Source organism: Cherax quadricarinatus, chromosome 32 (assembly GCF_038502225.1).
Source record: "Cherax quadricarinatus isolate ZL_2023a chromosome 32, ASM3850222v1, whole genome shotgun sequence".
NCBI classification, from domain to species: domain Eukaryota; kingdom Metazoa; phylum Arthropoda; class Malacostraca; order Decapoda; family Parastacidae; genus Cherax; species Cherax quadricarinatus.
The window spans coordinates 21,156,048-21,179,527 of NC_091323.1; the positions used below are offsets into that span (position 1 = coordinate 21,156,048).

Sequence of the window (23,480 nt, forward strand, 5' to 3'; positions counted from 1 at the left end):
AGGTCGCCAGTTTCGAGTACGCCTCCAAGGTTATTCGACTGACGGCATGTCACCGGTGATGTGTTGATATTATACTCATCTCTAGCTTCTTTGATGTGGTTAACAGCCTCCGTCCTCCGAAGCTAAATGTAAATAAGACGCACAATGCGGGTTATGAAAATTTCTTATGAAGATTCGTCAATCAGAGAGTGATTAATGGAACTGATAAAATCCCTCGTGGACGAAGCATCTTCACAATAAAATGTCATAACACGAATTGAGTCCTATTTACGTACTATTGTTATACTGTACCAACAGTATAACAATACTGTACTAAGTCACTCGCCATCTACACCTTGCAGTTACTGAAGGCTGTATGAAGACACTTATAGGTATTAATACAACCTTTCGTTGGGAAACCTTTAGATCTATGTAGATCTAAAGGTGTTCATCATCGCCAGTAATACGTCTTTTCATCTAACTTTCTGTAGGTTAGATTCCATTGTTTGATCAATCCCGCAGTCTCAGTATTTGCTCTAATTCTACATCGTCGCTGCGGACACGGGAGGGCGAAAAGATCATTTAGTGTAAAGAAAAGAGCATCCTTCAGGACGACAAGCCAATTTAATTTGACGGAAATAATCTAGTGAACTCCAGAGAATCCACTGTGACGAAAAGCTAGTGATATGAAAAACTAATTTAGTGACTAAAATGCTAGTAGGAACATACTGGTTAACTAGTATGACAAAACCAATCTATTGCAGGCCAATGTGACGATCAGAGAAAGTGGGAACAGAGCGGAAAAATATTCAAGTAAAATCGAGAACTAGTGAAAGAGATGATATGTATAAGACAAAGTTAATCTAGGAAAGATGAAATGCTGTAACAGTGAGAACGAGAAGCTAATATTGTGAGGAAAAGGTAATACTAGGAGGACGAAAAGAAAATATTGTGAGGACAAAAAGCTAATACTGTGAAGACTAAAAGCTACTTCAGCCTATTAAAAAAGCTTTTACAGAGAGGACGAAAAGCTACTGCAATGAGGACATATATAGCCATTGCAATGAAGAAAAAAAACAATAAATACAGCGAAGCAAAAAAGGCATAGCAAGTAGGAAAATAAACCATAGCAAGGACGAGAAGCTACTATAGAGGTGTAAAAGCAAGTAGAGCGAGGACGAAAAACTACTACAGTAATGAAAGTAAGTGATGGTAATATGCTATTCTTGTGTAGCCGAAAATCTTTTGTAGTAATGGTAAAAAATCTGATAGATACTGAAACGCTAGCGAGGGAAAAAAAAACATTGAATGAAAGGTTATTCCAGGTAGGGACGAAATGAGATCCCAGGGAGGACAAAAAAGTATTCAAAGGAGGTCGAAAAAATATTCTAGAAAGAAAAACTAGTCTAGGGAGGCGAAATGCTATTCTACGAAGGACGAAAACCTGTTTTAAGAAAGATCAAGCTATTCTAGGATGAAAATATTCTGAGGAGGAGGGAGTTATTCTGGGGAGGACGGAAGTTATTCTAAGGAGGACGAAAACTATTCTAGGGAGGACGAAAAAGCTATTTTAAAGATAAAGGTTTACTCTAGGAAGGACGAAATGCTATTGCGGGAAGGAGCAAAAGCTACCACACTGAAGCTACTCCAGTGAGAACGAAAACGTAGAGGCAGTGAGGCATGCAATACTACAGGTCTGCTCTCGCATGCTGACTCTTGTATGCAAAATCCCATTTTATATTTTGATGAACGGAATTATTGAAAAGCAATCACTCTACTGCAACAATGAAAAATGGTCTGTCGAATCCCGCCGCTGCTGATATTGCCTGCATTTTGTTATGGTTTCTTTTTTTCATATACCCTTTGCTTCATTCCACTGTCGAATATGCAGTTTATATCGATTTGATGCAAAGAAAACAGTGATGTCTATTTTCTGGGGTACGGTGTTGTTACGTATGCCCGAGGTGACGAGACCGTTTCCAAGAACATGAAGGAAAATGCCCGAGAACGTGTCAGCTTTTTTTTCTCATGGTTCGCAATGGGACATTCAGTGGATGCAGTAATGGAAGCTCAGTTCTTCCTTCACTCTTCACTACACACACACACACACACACACACACACACACACACACACACACACATGGTACTATCATTCAACTTTCCGGTTTGTTAGAGTTGCATTGTTAGTGACTGGAATGAAACTCGGAATTTTGACGTGAATAACAGGACCAATTCATTTTTTCATACATGTTCTCTACTCGAACGAGACAATACAACCAGTGAATCGCTCAACCAATCATTGTCAACAACTCAAACAATTTGCCAATTTTCAGCCAACCTCTCAACCAGTTCATCAACCCTTCTACCACCACACACGTCCTCAATCTCTCTCTCTCTCTCTCTCTCTCTCTCTCTCTCTCTCTCTCTCTCTCTCTCTCTCTCTCTCTCTCTCTCTCTCTCTCTCTCTATTTTTGCTCTCAATCACTTCACTGGGCAAGAGAGCAAGGCACTAAGTGGTTCAAGAGGCGAAGTCACTTTACAGTAAACAGATGCTAGATTCACACGAGTTAAGCGATTTGTCTCAATTAATTTCGTCACATATCCTGGGAAAAAGTGTTAAACAAATGTGCCTTCCTTAGCAGGGAAGCTGGCGGCACCAACCACTCGTGATTAATAATGGCTGCGTTGTTTTTCTAAGCACCAGTAGACTGTCATAATTTTTCCCTCCGGAATAAAAATGTTTGACAAGGACAGAGAGGAAAGTAGAGAGATGGGGGTTAAGAGGAAAAAGAAGAGGGAGGGAGACGGGAGGCGAGAGAGAGAAAAAAGGAGAGAGAGATTGGATTAAGGAGGGAGATGGGAGGTGAGGAGGGGGGTAAAGGTTATCGGAAGATTGGAGCTGAGAGGTAGATAAAAAAAGAAGAGGAAGGAGATGGATGGGGAGATTGAAAAGGGAAAAGATAGAACGGGATACAGGAAGGGGAAAGGGTACAAGGAATGGGAATCAGATTAACTGAAGTGTATCACCAAGCAAATCTAATTTTGCTCAGATGCAATACATAACTTAATGGGTTTCGATATTATTCATATATCATCGTGTTCATATTTATAAAAATTCTCAGACTAGTTATAAATTCTGATTCACTGACGCCTTGTTGACTGCGAAGCTGCAATAACACTATGTAGCCTGATTTTTTTCAATTTATAGAATCACCCAAGATCTTTTCAAAATCCTAAAACGCGAAAATGTAATCTGTTCCCACGAAATCGTAATGACACGACTGCAAACAAACCATACCACAGGCGGGGATAGAACCCGCGTCGGTCTGGAGTTTTATGACTCTGATCGCGGGTTCTAGCCCCACCCGTGGTATGGGTTTTTATGTGATCTATTGTTTTAGTCTGGTGAAAGATATACCACTGGTACACCAGTGATTATTTAATCCCTGATACCCAGAACGGTACTGGTACACCAGCAATTGGGCTTGTCAGTGATCGGGGTCATCATTTGGCCAAGGTCACTGTCAGAAGAGACTAGTTTCCCCATGGGATAAACATTACGCCTAACACCTTGCCTTTGTCTATGGAGATATTATTTTTAGTTTGAAGGGGAAACCTAAGACATTAATTACTCGAGCCTTAGTTCAATATCCAGTTTTATTTATTTTTTTTTAGCACAACTTGGTTCGCGTCTTCATTCTGTTCCTTCGTTCTTCTCTATCATAATTTTCATGCCTTTCCATCCGTCGTTTTTCCACCCTTCCCCCCCCCACACTTCCTCTTTCCCTTCCGTCTTCCACATGCCTTTTCTGCATCAGCTTCCCCCCTCCTTTCTCTCTACATCCCATTTCTCTCATCTTTTCCCTCTCCGTCCCCCCTCTATCACCTCTCTCCAACTTTCCTTTTCCATCTCTACTCTTCTTTCATCACCTCTCTCCTCTCCCTTCCGAAGTTTCACATTATGGCACCAAGAATAATGACTAGTCAACAAAAACGCAAATCATTCACTACCGTCCAGGTGCTGTTGAGTTATAAAATATATCGTGGAAATTTAAACACCACAAGGAAATGACTGGAGAACTTATTTCCAGCAATAATTGAAGGAGAGGAATAACATGCAAAATAATAATTAGCAGCAGGAATAAGAGTAGACGAGAAGAGTAACGATAAATACTGATATATTAAGATAAACAAAATGAAAGAGAAACCAAATAAACGGAAGGAAATATAACGAAATTAAATAAAAACATGAGAAAAAAAGACGCAGAAGAAGAATTAGTAGTAGAGAGAAATAATAAGTAAAAGACAAAGGACAGGATGAGTAGAAGTGGAAGAGAAATGAGGAACAGAGAACGGTTCTAGGACACTGAAAACGAAACATTTTTTTTTAATAAGAGCACTTAGGGGATACATATATTATAATTATGGAATGACTGAGTATCATATTCGCTAAAGAAAATCGAGCAGTACAAATCATACAGATATTATTTAGCCCATTTCAGTGTTAAGTACATTATTATTATTATAATCAAGGGGAAGCACTAAACCCGTAGGATTATACAGCGCCTATGGGGGGATGGAAGGCATTCAGGCTTAATTCAGGGAACTGGAGCACAGATCCAATTCCCTAGATCAAGAGCCCCTCACCAGCGTCAAGGAGCCTTCCTTGAGGGGTGTGTTAAGTACAAAATCAATTACTATACCACTCAGAACAATATTTAATTGCAGTGTGCGTGCTTCCTCAAATTTTCCCAAAATTAAGGATTAGTTGCTGAGTTGGAAGTCACTCGCTGAGAACTTGGACAAAGAACTTCCGAATTTCAGCACACAATAACATGCTTACACAGTAGTCATATCTTAAGCATTTTGAGAGGGAGGTCGACAAGAAGTCGATGAAGAATGAATATTCTTCCCAATGAAAAAAGGCCCACACAACCCAAGCAGCCCAGTGTACATTTATAGATTTTTTGGGAGCAGCCTTTTATTGTTTATTCGAGCAACAATTTTTATTTATTTACAAAGCACTAGAAATCTTTGCTCATTCACCACTTTAAATATATTCCGTTTCTTACATAAAACTTACACTATCATAATGAACTCGCTAGTGTCATGATCAACTCGCTGTCATATTACAAAAATAAAAAACAAGAAAAACTCGCCGATGATAATTTCTACATTCTAAAATACATATCCCTAAATCGTTCTTTGCCAATGGTAACAGGAGTTAGCAAATTTAAACCCCAGAGAAACATACTCTCCAATTACCTTGAAAAAAGATGCTGCGAGTGTAGCACAGTATTAAAGGGAAATTTATTGCACTTGGCCACAAACATTTCAAGTAATGTCATCGCATTAAGGTGGCCCCAGAATCGGGACGTCAGTAATTGTAAAAAAAAAAAAAATGAAACAGTTTCCACTTATCTACTTTGCACCCTTCATTTTCATTTCAAGCAACTACAGGGTATCAAAGAAAAACAACGAGTGTACGAAGTGAAAATATATTGCAATGAGAATTTTTAGAATTCAGTGCCTATGGAAGAAATTTATAATATTTCCAAGAAAATAATGCACCAGGCAAATATGCTGCTCCATAAACTAGAGTAACAATAACAAATTATCATAGACAAGATGTACCTCAGACTTCTAATATTCTAAATATAGGCTGAAAATCTTCTAGTTATATACTGCTTACGTCCTAACATGCTAGGTATAGACTAGAATACAGAAGCTGGCAATCTAAATATTAAATCCCTTAATAATGATTTTACCACGCAATTAACTAGGCGCAGTTTGCTTCAGACTTGCCGCAACGTTTTGATCTCTTAGGATTAGCTTCCCCACTCACAGTTAACAGGAAATACTGATCGGAAACGAGCAACATTAGGATGAAATTAGACCAGTAAGGCTTAAGGAAAAAAAGGAACGCAATAGTAAAGAATTATATTGTTCAGAAATAATGAACAGAGAATAAGAATTTATTTTTTATATCTGGAATTTCGCTGTTGTCTTCCTGCGTAAAAAAAATTGAAAGGAAATAAGTGTTGTATACTTTACACATTTCTTTGTCACCGTCAGTGAGCCGACTTTAGCAGTTTTTAATTGGGTCTAATTTATTTACTAGCCAAGAATGACGGTGGTTTAGTTTTGTTTTGCTTATTGATTAGGGGAGTAATATTTTGATTTTTAAATCAAATGTAGCTCCACTCAAAACTAGACGACTACCTGACTCAAGAAATCGTAATGACACGATTGCAAACAAACCATACCCCCGGCCGGGATTGAACCCGCGGTCATAGAGTCTCAAAACTCCAGACCGTCGCGTTAGCCACTAGACCAGCTAGCCACAATAAGATTCATCCAACTAGGTATATTTCTACACCATAGGAAGGTTAGCACAGGCACCTCTGTGACCACAAATGCAAGTTTTTACAGACGAATCTCTAGCTAGCGTGGCCGTGACGAACTCTAGCTCAAGTCCCTTCACTGCCGTCAACATGACTCAAGAAATCGTAATGACACGCTTGCAAACAAACCATACCCTCGGCCGGGATTGAACCCGCGGTCATAGAGTCTCAAAACTCCAGCCCGTCGCGTTCAATCCCGGCCGGGGGTATGGTTTTTTTAGACGACTACCGTGTACTCGGGTATAAAAGTAGAAAATTACTTTTTTGAAGTATTAAAATCCAATATAAAAAATTTTTTGGCCTGATAATGAAGTGCATTACAGTTATCCTGACAAATGCAGTAACATTGAAATCTGTTTATGATTTAATAACGTTACTCCTTTGGCGAAAGGTCACCAGTTAAGTTTCCCTGTAATTCCATTTGTGTTTACCATCATGTCGGTATAAATCAGTCCCTCAGTCTTGCAGAACTATGCATAGAAGACAGAGTGAAAGATTAGGTAATCAGTCCCTAAACCTAGAAATCTGTGCTTCGTACCTTCGTATCTCAGTTACAGGAGGCAAGTTGAAGTCTTGTATACAGGTGTGAGATCAGGTGCAGCATGACAGGTGGGAGGGACTCACTACTGGAAATAGGTCGTGCCCTAAAGTTGAGCCGGATGTCAGCAAATAGGCTGTACGAAATATTCTCTAGAGCAAGATTCCATAGTGTTACTGTGTCAGACAAGTATCATTTCATTAAAGGAATACAATTCCGAGAAGAGAAATTTAACTCATATGCAACACCTGGGTATCTTTTCCATGAAGATGTTTCGCCAACCAGTGGATTTTTCAATTCAAAACAGAGATGATATACTAAGGCATCATCTCTGAATTATCTCCCTAATGAAGTGAATAACCACTGGCTATCGTAACGTGCTAAAAGAAGGATACCCAGGTGATGCATTAGTGTGATTTTTCATGTCAAACTATTATCGACCTAAATACTAACAACAAAATGCACTATAACTGAAGTTAAAAACTGAGTAGCAGCAATGAAACATACACGAGACATGCTTGTTAATATAGTCAAACTTCATTTCGTTGCATCCCAGGAGCTAATAATTCTGCACCAGAATTATTACCGAGGGGTGTGGAATTGAAGAAATTCTTCAATAATTCATTATGATTTAGTGGACTTGACTAATACAGATAACCGGCTGGAGGAGAGAGCAAATTAAGCACCTGTATCAGTAATAACTAATATCGGGAATGATTCACCACTTTTGGCTATACAAATATATATATATTTGCAATTAAAGATAATCAAGCTTTTTTTTCAAATTTGGAACAGTTATAATTTTTCTCAGCCCTTCAGGCATTGATTAAAGCGACTGCTAGACTCTTATTCAACTGTGTGTGTGTGTGTGTGTGTGTGTGTGTGTGTGTGTGTGTGTGTGTGTGTGTGTGTGTGTGTGTGTGTGTGTGTGTGTGTGTGTGTGTGTTACCCAACGAGTGACTTGCTTGAGGGAACCTTAGCCAACTGAAATATTATGACTACGAGGTATTTCAAAAACACCGACCCAATTTCAAAGCAGTACTGAAACTGGGTCCATCTTTTTAAAACCACCTTGTATTTTCCACAAAAATCTTCGGTTCACTCATCTGTTAGTAAGTATTCTTCATGGTGGAGGTTCAAGAGACATTTTGTCATTTAATACTAATATTTTTGACCTTTCCATTTATTAGTATGTTGGCACAGTACCGATGAGAATAGAAGTTCATAATAATAAGAGTGGATTTAGGACACCAATAACGAGAATTATTATTACAATTAGGGCTAAGCCCATCAGGGTCTGACGGCAGGAATGAAGCAGATAATGGTCGTATAGCCATTAAGGGTGGTACTGCTTCTTGGTTTTAATGAGTTATAATACAGTTTTGATACGAGAGTAATTTCAACCCTTCAGCAGCATCAAAAAATTTACCTTGAAAGCGATCCTCAGATCCCTCATCCAAAACAAAATCAATATTACATGCACAAACTCTACTGAGTATCTTATTTTTTTTTTTAAACTAAGCACTGATACCGTATGGTTATTCAGTTCTTTAAACATATTCCATTTTTAAAATTATCCAACTTACATTATTATTATTTTGTGACTAGTGACCAACTTAGTGACATTATACAAATCATAATTAGGTATTAAAAAATTCGCAAACAATTTTTCACATTCCATAATTCATATTTACAATTCGTTCCAGGTCACAGACAATAACTTTCAGCAGATTTAGAAGACTTGGTAAATAAAGCACATGTAAAAAAAAAAAAGAGAGAATGATGAAAATGCAGTAAGAAAAATATTTTTTATCCTGGTTCATAGAACCAAACTTGTTTGTGGTATTTAATGTTTTCTTGCGCAATTTTCCGTCTATCTTAGATGATGTAAGTTCATAAAAATTATTTTGTGAAGTTACTGCCCGTTTTTTTTTCATTTCGGCATAACCAATAATTCTTCATTTGAGAGAAATTAATGAAGCCGTACGACTGGAAAAATAACTTTTACAAGTTCGCTGATGATACCAAATATTTTCAACGCCTATTTTAATCCTAACTTCTCACTGGTAACTAATCACAAAAAGAAAAAACAGCAAAAAAAAAAAAGAAAAAAAAACTTTTTTTTTATCCTACCTTGTACTTATTGACCTTTGAGAATTATTTATACAGATGAAGGTTATTCTGTTGTAGTAGTGAAATGAAATCTCTACAACTCTCAAACTTCATTAAGCCAATATATAATTTCCAAGTCCAGTGAAGGTTAGTAAATGGAGATTGATTTGGTCTCCAGATCAAGTGACCAGTTTGTGGGGTAACCACTCTGGGATATTATTACTCAGTGGGATATCACAGTAACGCGTTACACGAGTTAATGTTTCAGTAAAGAACAAGGATTCAGCAACAAAGGGGAAAAGGGAGAATAGTGCAGCAAGATTTTCCACTTACTGTTTAATAGGCGAAACACTTCTACACTTATATGCCTGCACACATTGTCGCATCCACAGTCTGGCCAGTCACATCTGCAAGCATAATATAGTATATTCCATATGATTCTTGACATCTCATATTTACAAACAAAAGTAACAACTTGGTTATTCAGCGCTTTCAATATACAGTGCTACTGACATTATCAAATATCTCTATAAATATGAACTTCCTACTCTCGTGACCACAAAGCAAGTAAATCAATTCAGAATCTAATTTTTCCATTCGGAAATCCATATCTATAAATTAGGACATATTCACTAATATCTGAGACGAAACACTTTGCTGGGCAAGAACAAGAACCGTGTGCCGAGGGTGGCATCCCTCTCAGAGAAGGAGCTCCTTCACGTAAGCCCAAATCTCTTAGTTCTCCCTATCCCACTGTTCAGATAATCCAGTAATTTATGTCACATGTCATGGTATCTTATTAATGAAAATACGATACCAGATATTTTAAGAAAATATTATAAATATGCTTGCAATAGGTTAGGTAAGATTCAGCAGGAAACGGGACAAGTGTTTTCTGACGAGGGTCTTAGTCACATGATGACCTGCCACTGGGGTTTTACGGTTACTTGACTGAGGCCTTCAGCTGGCTTGCCGGTTCACCCCTTTATAAATCAAGGGTATAATTACGAGCATAGTTTTAATCCTTGCAGCATTATTATTACAATCAAAATTAAGCGCTAAATCCACAGCAATTCTTGCGAGAGATAAGCCAATTGCAGAGCTAGGCCTTACCCGGCTTAGTGCCTAGGCCTTTTCTATATCCAAATGCTTCTTGCACAACCGTACACATGATGAATACGAGGCGCCCAATAAACAAGCCGCATATCAGCAAAAAAAAAAAATCTAAAATTATTTGGGGCGAGCCAGCATCCAGTGTGGTGGTGGGGGCGGAGGCATAAGACTTCATCCGCAGATCAGTTAATTACTCTAATATTAGTAACAAAGTTACTGCATTCACAGAAAATAAAAGTGGAATTTACAACAGCAGAGTCATCTAATTATAATCTCTTATTAAATTCAATGATTACAGCAACCCTTAAAGGTTATTATCATGAGCATGTGCTAATTGATAGGAGTTCTACAGCGTCTAGAGAATGTAAATGAACATGTATGTGTGTTGCCATGGTAATGTCCGTACAGGAGGGGCCCCGCTTTACAGCGTTTCGCGTTACAACGTTTCATTAATACAGAGGTTTCCAATTATACCCATTTTTCATATATTCAGGCTTCCTACAGTAAATATATTCACTACTCACTATAAGTTAAAAGCGAAAATATTTCAAAGGCAAGTAATGTGTGTATTGTATATACATTTTTTAAGCCTAGCTCTATTTCTTACTTAATGTATGATAATGTAAACATGTTGTCAGGCTTTTATATGCATTTGAAAGTGAAAAAGGGTTGTTTCACTTTACAGCGATCTTAGCTTTATGGCGGTAGCCCGGAATCTAACCTGCTGTATAAGCGGGACCCACCTGTACATGTATGTACACATTATATATATTTATGCACATACATTTATATGAATATATGAATAAACAGAATGGTGGACGGGGAGGCGAACCGAGGTCTGCAGACTAACAGTCCAACCCTCTGGCAATATAAACACAAATGCAGTATAATGTGATCCTTTATTGACTACGTTTCGCCCACACAGTGGGCTTTTTCAAGTCACAAACAGAACTACCTGGGGTGGAAGGAACGCGAGTATTTATAGTCCGGCTGAGGTCAGGTGAAGAATGCTGCATCTGATGATGTACCGAGTGGGGTTATAGAGTCTAAAAACTTGGGTAGCGTAGAAAGGAGATTGGATAAGTTTGTGAGCAGACCTTCTACAGTGTTCTTATGTGGGATAGCGATGAAGAAGTTTCTTGGCAAATGGTTCAGCTATGTTATAGAAGCCACTATTCTGGTTGAAGTTGTCGGATATAGAAATAAGTGATGATTCCAGGATTCTTCGGTATTGAGTGTTGTCTTCTGTGGCGATAAGTCTTGAGTTTCTGTAGTTTATCAAGTGGTTGTGTGAATTACGGTGTTGTACGCAGGCATTCCTTGTGTCGTCAGATCTGCTTGCGTATTGGTGTTCTGAAATACGTGTTTGGAGGTCCCTTGATGTTTCGCCCACGTATAACTTGTTGCAGTCGTTACAAGGGATTATGTACACCCCTGCAGAGGATGGAGGCTTGTCCTGCCTACTACTTGTGATGTCCTTGATGGTCGTGGTTGTGGAGGTAGATACTTGGAATGATGTTTTGGCAAAGATGTTGGAAACATGTTTGGCAATGGAGTTGGTGGGAAGGACTATGTATCTCTTCTCGGCAGTGTCTTCTCTGGGTGTGTTGAAGATGTTTAATGCTCGCCGTCTGCAGTCTCTGATGAAGTGACGAGGGTAGTGGAGTTTAGAAAATATTTGTTCAATTATAGTGCATTCTTCCTCAAGGAACTCGTTGCTGCAGATTCTGAGTGCACGCAGGAAGAAGCCTATAATTACACCACGTTTGGTTTTGGTGTCGTGGTGAGAGTAGAAGTGGAGAAGATCGTTTTGGTTGGTGGGTTTTCGATAGACTTTAAAACGAAGTTCGTGGTCAGCTTTGCAGAGCAGGACATCAAGGAAAGGAAGAGTGTTGTCGGCTTCTTCTTCAAGTGTGAACTGGATTGAAGGTTCGACCTGGTTGAGCTTGTCTTGGAGAGCTTGAACGTTGAAGCGTTTAGGAGTTATGAGGAGAATGTCGTCAACATAACGGAGCCAGGTGACAGACGAAGGAATAATGGTGGAGAAACGTTCGGCTTCTAGATGTTCCATGTATAGGTTCGCCAGGACTGCACTGAGTGGCGAACCCATGGGTAGTCCAAAAGTCTGCTGAAAGAGGTGATTTTCGAAAGAGAAACACGTAAAGCCAACACATAGTTCAACAAGGTCGATGAAATCGCTGGGTGAAATGGGAAGATCGTCACTTGATCTTCCCATTCCAGCCAGCGATTTCATCGACCTTGTTGAACTATGTGTTGGCTTTACGTGTTTCTCTTTCGAAAATCACCTCTTTCAGCAGACTTTTGGACTACCCATGGGTTCGCCACTCAGTGCAGTCCTGGCGAACCTATACATGGAACATCTAGAAGCCGAACGTTTCTCCACCATTATTCCTTCGTCTGTCACCTGGCTCCGTTATGTTGACGACATTCTCCTCATAACTCCTAAACGCTTCAACGTTCAAGCTCTCCAAGACAAGCTCAACCAGGTCGAACCTTCAATCCAGTTCACACTTGAAGAAGAAGCCGACAACACTCTTCCTTTCCTTGATGTCCTGCTCTGCAAAGCTGACCACGAACTTCGTTTTAAAGTCTATCGAAAACCCACCAACCAAAACGATCTTCTCCACTTCTACTCTCACCACGACACCAAAACCAAACGTGGTGTAATTATAGGCTTCTTCCTGCGTGCACTCAGAATCTGCAGCAACGAGTTCCTTGAGGAAGAATGCACTATAATTGAACAAATATTTTCTAAACTCCACTACCCTCGTCACTTCATCAGAGACTGCAGACGGCGAGCATTAAACATCTTCAACACACCCAGAGAAGACACTGCCGAGAAGAGATACATAGTCCTTCCCACCAACTCCATTGCCAAACATGTTTCCAACATCTTTGCCAAAACATCATTCCAAGTATCTACCTCCACAACCACGACCATCAAGGACATCACAAGTAGTAGGCAGGACAAGCCTCCATCCTCTGCAGGGGTGTACATAATCCCTTGTAACGACTGCAACAAGTTATACGTGGGCGAAACATCAAGGGACCTCCAAACACGTATTTCAGAACACCAATACACAAGCAGATCTGACGACACAAGGAATGCCTGCGTACAACACCGTAATTCACACAACCACTTGATAAACTACAGAAACTCAAGACTTATCGCCACAGAAGACAACACTCAATACCGAAGAATCCTGGAATCATCACTTATTTCTATATCCGACAACTTCAACCAGAATAGTGGCTTCTATAACATAGCTGAACCACTTGCCAAGAAACTTCTTCATCGCTATCCCACATAAGAACACTGTAGAAGGTCTCCTCACAAACTTATCCAATCTCCTTTCTATAACCTTCTATAACCCCACTCGGTACATCATCAGATGCAGCATTCTTCACCTGACCTCAGCCGGACTATAAATACTCGCGTTCCTTCCACCCCAGGTAGTTCTGTTTGTGACTTGAAAAAGCCCACTGTGTGGGCGAAACGTAGTCAATAAAGGATCACATTATACTGCATTTGTGTTTATATTGCCATTGTGTCGGTATTTTATACCATTTATTTCCAGTCCAACCCTCTACTGAACCAGCTACGAAGGCCCTGATCGGCCTGTGTAGCTGGACCAGTACAACGTTGTATTGTTAATCTGCAGGTCACGGTTCGCCTTTCAGTGCACCATTCTGTTTATACACTGACAGTTGTTTATTACAGCCTAATTTGAGTATTATTTTATATATATATATATACATATATATATATATACACACACACACATATATATATATATATTATATATATATATATATATATATATATATATATATATATATATATATATATATATATATATATATATGCAATAAGATCACAGTAAACAGGTGATTTCAGAATATGCAAAACAACCACTCTGAAAGAATAGAGAAATTCCAAGCGCTTTCGTGACTACTCACATTATCAAGGAACTATGAAAGTAAAGCATCCAAGGAAGCTATATAAGGGGTCTGGCCAACACCTCACTATCAGATCCCACAACGGTTAAACACCTGACGCGCGCCGACCCAACTTGGATAGGTCCTTTGCACAACTCACCCCGCAAACTATTCTACCCAAGAAAATTTAAAAATTATTTGTCCAGTGTATTATTAAATTCTTCCCAAATTCTATTAATTATAAATGGATCTAATTTATATAAACCAAAGGAAATATTCATATTATTGTCAAAACTCCTTTTTATGAAACAAGATTCAATTATATTCCTGTCGACCATGGACTTGCTTGATACTACTTTCTCAACTTTTTGAAAATCAATTGGATGGTTAAAATCTCTTACATGAATAAATAGAGCATTGGAATCTTGTCCAGTTCTAATGCTATATTTATGTTGTTTTAATCTTAGTTCGAGATTTTTACCAGTTTGACGGTAATAAACTTTATCGCAAATTTTACAAGGAATCTTATAGACACATCCATCAGCATTTTGGGGGGAATTCTTTATCAAAAGTTTTTTTTACTGTATCAAGATTTTTGAATACAACTTCAATATTAAAAGTCTTAAGAAGAGAAGGCATATCAACCAAGTTTTCATGGTAAGGGAGAACCAACATATTTTTAGTTGAATAAGGCTGGTTGTCCCTTTTTGGATTGTAAAAAGTATTTCTAGCAACTTTAAAAGATTTATCAATTACATTTCTTGGGTATTTTAAATCATTACCTATTTTATAAATTTTGGATATTTCCTCATCTATGAACTCAGGACTACAAATTCGTAAAGCTCTCAGAAACATTGATGAGAAAACAGACAGTTTGACTATCTTGATGCGAGGAATAATAGTGGACATAGGAACAGAAAACCTATAAATAACTGCTCCTATGTCCACTATTATATATATATATATATATAATAGTGGACATAGGAGCAGTTATTTGTAGGTTTTCTGTTCCTATGTCCACTATTATTCCTCGCATCAAGATAGTCAAACTGTCTGTTTTCTCATATATATAGATATATATATAGATATATCTATATATATCTATATATATATCTATATATATATCTATATATATATCTATATATATATCTATATCTATATATATCTATATATATCTATATATATCTATATATATCTATCTATCTATATATATCTATATATATCTATCTATATATATCTATCTATATATATCTATATATATATATCTATATATATATATCTATATATATATATATCTATATATATCTATATATATCTATATATATATCTATATATATCTATCTATATATATCTATCTATATATATCTATCTATATATATCTATATATATCTATCTATATATATCTATATCTATATATATCTATCTATATATATATATATATAAGGTCTGGTAAACACAAGGATGAAACCGGGTTACTAGCGAAACGTCAACTCTTGGGTGCAACTTACATATGACCCAGGACCGAGCGAAACGTGATTTAAACATAGCATGACAGAATCAACTCTAGAGATCCTACTAACTGTGAGAGAAAGAGCGAGAACAAGAATACAAGCAAGAAAGAGCAATAATGAGAGCAAGAAAACTAGAGGAAGAGTGAGAGTAAAAATGAAAGCAAAAGCGAGAGCAAGAGTGAAAGCCAAAATAAAAATGAGAACAAGAATGAGAGCTAGAGCGAGGGCAAGAGCAACTTAAATGAAGACATTTTGCAATATATTTGCCAATAAATGACAAAATAAATAAGGCACTTGCTGCTAAAGCTTAATTATTGCTACAGTAGCACCCGCAAAAATATTTAGTTAGGTACAGCATGTAATAGGTCAACAAGTGGTGAAGGAAACAGTTACCTATTCACAAAATTTCTGGTAGCAACAAGTACCTGTTTATATTCTGCCAATGATGAAATAAATCTACAACACATCACTGTCTTTTTTCTATAGACGTTTCGCCAGCCAGTGACTTTATAAATACAATATAAAAGACTGAAGAGGTGGAAGATGAGGTAATCAGATGTGTAATCAGTCCCTCAGCCTACTAGGCTGAGGGACTGATTACACATATATACCAATCGGGTAATAAAATAGTTCCAATGCCTTGCATTAAAAAATAATCTTCACCAGCATTATAACATCCTGCTGAAGGGAATTCCTTCCATACTAACCTCAACACAGTAATCTCTGGTGGAACGCAGGGCGGTATTTTCCCTCCGTCACTGGCACAGAGCACGGGAAGTACACCTCACACTCACGGCCAGGTACTCCTAGCTGACTCAACACCATTTTTTAAAGGTAATGTCCACTTCAGTAAGTACATTTAGGCACAGGTACACGTAAGTACAATTATCATACATACAGGTCATTAAGGCGTATCTACTACACTTGTATAAAAAAAAGTCGCAATTCACTAAGACGCTTAACAAGAACACTTAAACTCTTTAATACGGATAAAAGCATAATAAGAAACTGTTTATTTCCAGCTTTGTCCACTCAGGGAGCATCTCACTGTTTACGTCCTGAGAAACACATATCTTCTGGCCTATAAAAATGTGCTTATAACGAGAGAATCAACCACCTCATCTACTGTCTGTCCAACACTGCGTCGACACCAGCACTCTTACAATGTGTGGAGAGCTCCTCTGCTGCTCAAGTGACGAACTACCCGTTAGTTTTTATAGTTGAAGTCTCTATCGCCTGCACGTGGTCCATAAGCCTGCATATCACCTGTTTACTAACAACAGCAACAATGCTCCTAAAACAAGGATTGAAGTAAACTCTCAATGAATATACACCCTAGAGATATACAAGGCAAAAGGTGTATATACCCTCCTTAACTGCACGGCTTGCCAAGTCTGTAATATACATACCCCCCACCTCACCCCACTTCCAACCAACACCTGATGGTTTACTGTTATCTGTACACTTATTTTTATTATAGATGAATCAAATATGCTGCTACAGAGACAGATACACAACGACCATGCACGTACAGAGATGTGCATAATAGACATACTGAGAAACACATCAAACATGTATATACAGTGAGATATACACACCTGTTAGTGTGTGTGTGTGTGTGTGTGTGTGTGTGTGTGTGTGTGTGTGTGTGTGTGTGTGTGTGTGTGTGTGTGTGTGTGTGTGTGTGTGTGTGTGTGTGTAGTGCTTTTTTGCCAGAAAATACGCACTTGGCTTATAAGGAAACGATTGTTTTACCAGACAAGATGAGCATGTACCTTTTTTTAATAACTCAGCAAAATCACTAATTACCATGAAATTTCAGTTATTTTAAACAAGACTTAAGTAATTAAGAATGACTTTAGATAATTTTGGTTGTATTGATCATATTGTATTACGCAAATTCTAGTAGGTTAGATTATGTTGCCAAGTTAATTCTAGTGTAAAATCCATTAGAAAGGACTATATTTTTTTATGAAAATTGGGCTTGTTTGACCGCTTTGATTCGAAAGAGGGTAGCTTTAATCCTCTGGATCAAGGGTCCTGCACCAGCATCAAAGCACCTCCCTTTAAGGGGAGAGATAATGAAGGCGTCAGTGTAAGGGACTGATAGAGGGGCAGTAGCCACACTCATCTTCCTGACTTCCAACCCAGAATTTTATATATTGGAGGAAAAGCGCTCAGAACGTAAGGGTCTTACAGCGTCTGGGGAATGGGAAGTAATCAGGTTTGATATGAGATATGGGAGCGCATTTATCCCGTAGATCAAGATCTCTTGGTCATTATCAACGCATCCCATTCAAAGGGAGACCTCCAGTCTTGGCCTCTGTACTCCTTGCATCCCGTCTTCTCCATTAAGTACTAGCACACACTCTTTTATGCTAGTGTCTCTTCCAAATCACAACCATACGTGAAGAAATATTTGTATTCCGCTCTGAGAGTTTGAATTATTAGTAGAAATATTCATGTATCCTGTAGTGATTTTTATTGACTAGCAATTTGAAATTTAGACATAATAAAAAACTTTAGGCACCTGTAATTGTTTTTTTGGTGTATATGTTGCAGTTAAATGTCAGTCTTGGTCTTAATGCCAGTTCACTGCCAGGTCCTCAATTTCAGCTATGGTCATATTTATTATGGTAAGTGCTTCGGGAGTAACTGAAATCCTCATAAGCCTCCTCTTCCACATTCAGAACCTGTGCAGCGGTGTAGACCTCTGAACAGTACAGTGAACACACTTTTATCAGAACTAAAAGGCCAACGTAGTTCTTTTTAAAAGAATTTCCCCTTAAACAAATCCTTTTTGCTCCTGTCAATTTTTATTGAAATTCACAGTTTAAAAGAACATTTAACTGGAGTTTTTAAATTTACCAACATAAACACATTAGATTAAAAAGCATAACAAACAAATAAAAAGTAATGTCATTGTTAACTCCCGTCAGGCCATTTGCTGGCAGACACAGAACAGCCTTACAGACTTGTCGAAAATAATGTAAACATCACAATCTGTAAATAACCCCGCACATAGGAAAAACTTTATGATGACGTTTCGGTCCGACTTGGACTACAGTGTCAGTATTTGTTCTTACTGTCATGGTAATGACTATTGTTTCACGGTGTCGGAGCTTATCTGAATAAGCTATTTACGTCGTGGTTAACTAGTGTGACTAACCGAAATGTCGTCATAGTGTTCCTTTCTCCTATGGGCTGGTTGTTTATGTATAGTTTCAGTCATTGTATTGTGCCTCTGTGTTCTTTTAAGATCAAAGTCTCTTTCCTACCCAGTCCTTCATCCATGAACACAGGGACTATTTCTAGCACCTTCCGGTTGCAGAGACAATACCTTTCACTAGTCAAATGGGTAATGAATGCTTGTCCTCTGGGGTGGATGACATGTAAAAGAAATCATATTAGCTTTTCGACTGCCACATAGAGAAAATATCGAGAAAGCCGGAAACTAAATCATGTAGAGCGAAAAGCAGGAGACAGGAAAGAAGTGGTGAGGGGAAAAGCAGGAGACAGGAAAGAAGTGGTGAGGGGAAAAGCAGGAGACAGGAAAGAAGTGGTGAGGAGAAAAGCAGGAGACAGGAAAGAAATGGTGAGAAAAAAAAGCAAGAGACAGGAAAGAAGTGGTAAGGAAAAAAGAAGGAGACAGGAAAGAAGTGGTGAGAAGAAAAGCAGGAGACAGAAAAGAAGTAGTGAGGAGAAAAGCAGGAGACAGAAAAGAAATGGTGAAGAAAGCAGGAGACAGAAAAGAAGTAGTGAGGAGAAAAGCAGGAGACAGAAAAGAAGTGGTGAGGAGAAAAGGAGACAGGAAGAAAGTGGTGAGGAGAAAGGCAGGAGACAGGAAAGAAGTGGTGAGGAGAAAAACAGAAGGCAGGAAACAAGTGGTGAGGAGAAAGGCAGGAGACAGGAAAGAAGTGGTGAGGAGGAAAGCAGGAGACAGGAAAGAAGTGGTGAGAAGTAAAGCAGGAGACAGAAAAGAAATGGTGAGAAAAAAAAGCAAGAGACAGGAAAGAAGTGGTAAGGAGAAAAGAAGGAGACAGGAAGGAAGTGGTGAGGAGAAACGCAGGAGACAAGAAAGAAGTAGTGAGGAGAAAAGCAGGAGACAGAAAAGAAGTGGTGAGGAGAAAAGGAGACAGGAAGGAAGTGGTGAGGAGAAAGGCAGGAGACAGGAAAGAAGTGGTGAGGAGAAAAGCATGAGACAGGAAAGAAGTGGTGAGAAGAAAAGCAGGAGACAGAAAAGAAGTAGTGAGGAGAAAAGCAGGAGACAGAAAAGAAATGGTGAAGAAGAAAGCAGGAGACAGAAAAGAAGTAGTGAGGAGAAAAGCAGGAGACAGAAAAGAAGTGGTGAGGAGAAAAGGAGACAGGAAGAAAGTGGTGAGGAGAGGGGCAGGAGACAGGTAAGAAGTGGTGAGGAGAAAAACAGAAGGCAGGAAAGAAGTGGTGAGGAGAAAGGCAGGAGACAGGAAAGAAGTGGTGAGGAGGAAAGCAGGAGACAGGAAAGAAGTGGTGAGAAGAAAAGCAGGAGACAGAAAAGAAGTAGTGAGGAGAAAAGCAGGAGACAGAAAAGAAATGGTGAGGAAGAAAGCAGGAGACAGGAAAGAAGTGGTAAGGAGACAAGAAGGAGACAAGAAGGAAGTGGTGAGGAGAAAAACCTGCAGACAGGAAAGAAGTGGTGAGGAGAAAAGCAGGAGACAGGAAAGAAGTGGTGAGGAGAAAGGCAGGAGACAGGAAAGAAGTAATGAGGAGAAAAACAGAAGGCAGGAAAGAAGTGGTGAGGAGAAAGGCAGGAGACAGGAAAGAAGTGGTGAGAAGAAAAGCAGGAGACAGAAAAGTGGTGAGGGGAAAAGCAGGAGACAGGAAAGAAGTGGTGAGGGGAAAAGCAGGAGACAGGAAAGAAGTGGTGAGAAGAAAAGCAGGAGACAGGAAAGAAGTGGTGAGGGGAAAAGCAGGAGACAGGAAAGTGGTGAGGGGAAAAGCAGGAGACAGGAAAGAAGTGGTGAGGAGAAAAGCAGGAGACAGGAAAGAAGTGGTGAGGGGAAAAGCAGGAGACAGGAAAGAAGTGGTGAGGAGAAAAGCAGGAGACAGGAAAGAAGTGGTGAGGGGAAAAGCAGGAGACAGGAAAGAAGTGGTGAGGGGAAAAGCAGGAGACAGGAAAGAAGTGGTGAGGGTAAAAGCAGGAGACAGGAAAGAAGTGGTGAGGGGAAAAGCAGGAGACAGGAAGTAAGTGGTGAGGAGAAAAACCTGCAGACAGGAAAGAAGTGGTGAGGAGAAAAGCAGGAGACAGGAAAGAAGTGGTGAGAAGAAAAGCAGGAGACAGGAAAGAAGTGGTGAGGGGAAAAGCAGGAGACAGGAAAGAAGTGGTGAGGGGAAAAGCAGGAGACAGGAAAGAAGTTGTGAGGAGAAAAGCAGGAGACAGGAAAGAAGTGGTGAGGAGAAAAGCAGGAGACAGGAAGGAAGTGGTGAGGAGAAAAACCTGCAGACAGGAAAGAAGTGGTGAGGAGAAAAGCAGGAGACAGGAAAGAAGTGGTGAGAAGAAAAGCAGGAGACATAAAAGAAGTGGTGAGGGGAAAAGCAGGAGACAGGAAAGAAGTGGTGAGGGGAAAAGCAGGAGACAGGAAAGAAGTGGTGAGGAGAAAAGCAGGAGACAGGAAAGAAGTGGTGAGGGGAAAAGCAGGAGACAGGAAAGAAGTGGTGAGAAGAAAAGCAGGAGACAGGAAAGAAGTGGTGAGGGGAAAAGCAGGAGACAGGAAAGTGGTGAGGGGAAAAGCAGGAGACAGGAAAGAAGTGGTGAGGAGAAAAGCAGGAGACAGGAAAGAAGTGGTGAGGGGAAAAGCAGGAGACAGGAAAGAAGTGGTGAGGAGAAAAGCAGGAGACAGGAAAGAAGTGGTGAGGGGAAAAGCAGGAGACAGGAAAGAAGTGGTGAGGGGAAAAGCAGGAGACAGGAAAGAAGTGGTGAGGGTAAAAGCAGGAGACAGGAAAGAAGTGGTGAGGGGAAAAGCAGGAGACAGGAAGTAAGTGGTGAGGAGAAAAACCTGCAGACAGGAAAGAAGTGGTGAGGAGAAAAGCAGGAGACAGGAAAGAAGTGGTGAGAAGAAAAGCAGGAGACAGGAAAGAAGTGGTGAGGGGAAAAGCAGGAGACAGGAAAGAAGTGGTGAGGGGAAAAGCAGGAGACAGGAAAGAAGTTGTGAGGAGAAAAGCAGGAGACAGGAAAGAAGTGGTGAGGAGAAAAGCAGGAGACAGGAAGGAAGTGGTGAGGAGAAAAACCTGCAGACAGGAAAGAAGTGGTGAGGAGAAAAGCAGGAGACAGGAAAGAAGTGGTGAGAAGAAAAGCAGGAGACATAAAAGAAGTGGTGAGGGGAAAAGCAGGAGACAGGAAAGAAGTGGTGAGGGGAAAAGCAGGAGACAGGAAAGAAGTGGTGAGGAGAAAAGCAGGAGACAGGAAAGAAGTGGTGAGGGGAAAAGCAGGAGACAGGAAGGAAGTGGTGAGGGGAAAAGCAGGAGACAGGAAAGAAGTGGTGAGGGGAAAAGCAGGAGACAGGAAAGAAGTGGTGAGGGGAAAAGGAGGAGACAGGAAGAAGTGGTGAGGGGAAAAGGAGGAGACAGGAAAGAAGTGGTGAGGGGAAAAGCAGGAGACAGGAAGGAAGTGGTGAGGAGAAAAACCTGCAGACAGGAAAGAAGTGGTGAGGAGAAAAGCAGGAGACAGGAAAGAAGTGGTGAGAAGAAAAGCAGGAGACAGGAAAGAAGTGGTGAGAAGAAAAGCAGGAGACAGAAAAGAAGTGGTGAGGGGAAAAGCAGGAGACAAGAAAGAAGTGGTGAGGGGAAAAGCAGGAGACAGGAAAGAAGTGGTGAGGGGAAAAGGAGGAGACAGGAAGAAGTGGTGAGGGGAAAAGGAGGAGACAGGAAAGAAGTGGTGAGGGGAAAAGCAGGAGACAGGAAGGAAGTGGTGAGGAGGGAAAGAAAGAAGAAAAGCAGGAGACAGGAAAGAAGTGGTGAGGACAGGAAAGAAGTGGTGAGGGGAAAAGCAGGAGACAGGAAAGAAGTGGTGAGGGGAAAAGGAGGAGACAGGAAGAAGTGGTGAAGGGAAAAGGAGGAGACAGGAAGAAGTGGTGAGGGGAAAAGGAGGAGACAGGAAAGAAGTGGCGAGGGGAAAAGGAGGAGACAGGTCAGTAGAAGAAGCGAGGAAAAAGAAAAAAAAGTCAGGTTAGCTTCTCATATTTAAGGAAAAATGTACCGTAAGCTTTTGCAGAAGGAATTGAAAAAATGCATCCATAACTTATTAGCATGTGTTATGGAGACACTTTCACGTGTTATGAAGGGACTTTCACGTGTTATGAAGGCACTTTCACGTTCTATGGAGACACTTTCACGTGTTATGAAGGCACTTTCACGTTCTATGGAGACACTTTCACGTGTTAGGAAGGCACTTTCACGTGTTATTATGACACTTTCACGTGTTATGAAGGCACTTTCACGTGTTATGAAGGCACTTTCACGTGCTATGAAGGCACTTTCACGTTCTATGGAGACACTTTCACGTGTTATGAAGGCACTTTCTCGTTCTATGGAGACACTTTCACGTGTTATGAAGGCACTTTCACGTGTTATGGAGACACTTTCACGTGTTATGAAGGCACTTTCACGTTCTATGGAGACACTTTCAAGTGTTATGAAGGCACTTTCGCGTGTTATGGAGACACTTTCACGTGTTATGAAGGCACTTTCACGTGTTATGAAGGCACTTTCACGTGCTATGAAGGCACTTTCACGTTCTATGGAGACACTTTCACGTGTTATGAAGGCACTTTCACGTTCTATGGAGACACTTTCACGTGTTATGAAGGCACTTTCACGTGTTATGAA

At 39.8% G+C, this 23,480-nt stretch overlaps 1 long non-coding RNA gene across 1 annotated transcript in view; it reads right to left on the reverse strand.

Moving 5' to 3' along the window:
• Positions 1–16,848, reverse strand: part of LOC138853528 (uncharacterized) — a 66,488-nt gene extending 49,640 nt beyond the window's left edge. Inside the window, exons 1-2 of the long non-coding RNA XR_011392703.1 lie at positions 16,325–16,848; positions 9,367–9,440 (exon numbers count right to left, since the gene is read on the reverse strand). This is a non-coding gene — a long non-coding RNA (uncharacterized lncRNA). The remainder of the gene's footprint in view (positions 1–9,366; positions 9,441–16,324) is intronic.
• Between the last annotated feature and the right edge of the window lie 6,632 nt (positions 16,849–23,480).